Source organism: Etheostoma cragini, unplaced genomic scaffold (assembly GCF_013103735.1).
Source record: "Etheostoma cragini isolate CJK2018 unplaced genomic scaffold, CSU_Ecrag_1.0 ScbMSFa_1952, whole genome shotgun sequence".
Lineage (NCBI taxonomy): Eukaryota > Metazoa > Chordata > Actinopteri > Perciformes > Percidae > Etheostoma > Etheostoma cragini.
The window spans coordinates 1-1,417 of record NW_023266060.1 but is presented as its reverse complement, the minus strand read 5'-3'; the positions used below and the strand labels follow the sequence as shown (position 1 = coordinate 1,417).

General features: G+C 39.9%; 1 non-coding gene across 1 annotated transcript; it reads left to right on the top strand.

Annotated features, from left to right (window-relative positions):
- Positions 1-368: 368 nt before the first annotated feature.
- trnat-ugu lies at positions 369-440 on the top strand. The gene has a single exon. It is a non-coding gene; the product is annotated as a tRNA-Thr (tRNA).
- The last annotated feature ends 977 nt before the right edge of the window (positions 441-1,417 follow it).

Genomic DNA, 1,417 nt, shown 5'->3' with positions numbered 1-1,417 from the left:
CTAAAGGCTTTTGTGAGGACTTCCTGAAGCTTCCACAGGCTCATGCTTTTCTTCTGTTAAGACCCCTGATGAGGCAAGGGAGGCCACGAGGGAGTGTGACACATGTTATGTTTGGTCAGGACACCTTATCTCATAGGTACTGGAAGCCACTCGTCCACCAATGCATTACTCAATGCCCAGATGTGTTACAAGATTTGCAGTGAGTGTTGTAATGTCAAGCAGAAAAGCAACAGATGTGTTACCTTTTGACTATGATTTATGCCATAAGAGTGCAAGCATTTTGCTACATATTTACATATTTCACCCAGGTTTCTTCTCTTATTCAATGATCTCAGAAAAAAGTTTTTAAAAAAATCTGAAAAGTTTGAGGGGATGTAGCTCAGTGGTAGAGTGCATGCTTTGTATCTATGAGGCCCTGGGTTCAATCCCCGGCATTTCCAACAAGTGTTATTATCCAATCTGTAAAAGAGCTGCAAAAGCTCATATTCTGAAAATGAAATAATGCAGCAAGTGTTAAAAGGCAATAAAATTGATGTCTTAAGTGTCTGCTTTACTCAGCAATTGAGAAGGTTTTGAGCAAGTTTGAATAGCACGATGTTGTAGTAACCTCCTTGCTGCAGCTCAGTGGTAGAGTGCATTTTGAGTCTCAATGCCCAGATGTGTTACAAGATTTTCAGTGAAAATTGTGAAAACATTAGATCTCTGTTATGGCACAAATAAGGGAGCATATCAATCAATCAAGCTGCCTCCACGAGGATCCACAGACACAGGCAGTGCACTACGATTTGTTCTTTGCCCGTGTCTGGTAACTACTACGTACCAAATGAAAAGTTTATGAACATTTGCGCAAACAGTATCGCACTGCTTTTCAGGTTGTTGTGGCTGAGTAGTTAAGGCATAGAAATCCATTGGGGTCTCCCTGCGCAGGTTCAAATCCTCTTAACATTTATTTTCAGTCTGTGTTACAAGATTTACAGTGAACATTGTATTGTCCAGCAGAAAGGCAACAGGTGTGTTACTTTTCGATTATGATTTATACCATAGCAGTGCAAGGATTTTGCCCAGGTTTGATTTCCAGCCACCGCAGTTGCATTTACAAGTTTTGAAGCCATATACAACATTAACATTACAAATTTTACCCAGGTTTCTTGTGGTTTCTTTTATTCAGTGATATTTAATTTTCCTTCCGGGAGTCATCCCAAAGGATTAATAAAGATAAGTCTATCTCAGAAAAAAGTTAAAGAAACATCTGAAAATCTTGAGGGGATGTAGCTCAGTGGTAGAGCGCATGCTTTACATGTATGAGGACCTGGCATCTCCAGCAGGTATTATGGTAGAATCTTTAAAAGAGCTGCAAAAGATATTACCTCCTGTGGTAATCTGACTGGTAGGGTTATAGAACGTAGTGGTAGACTAA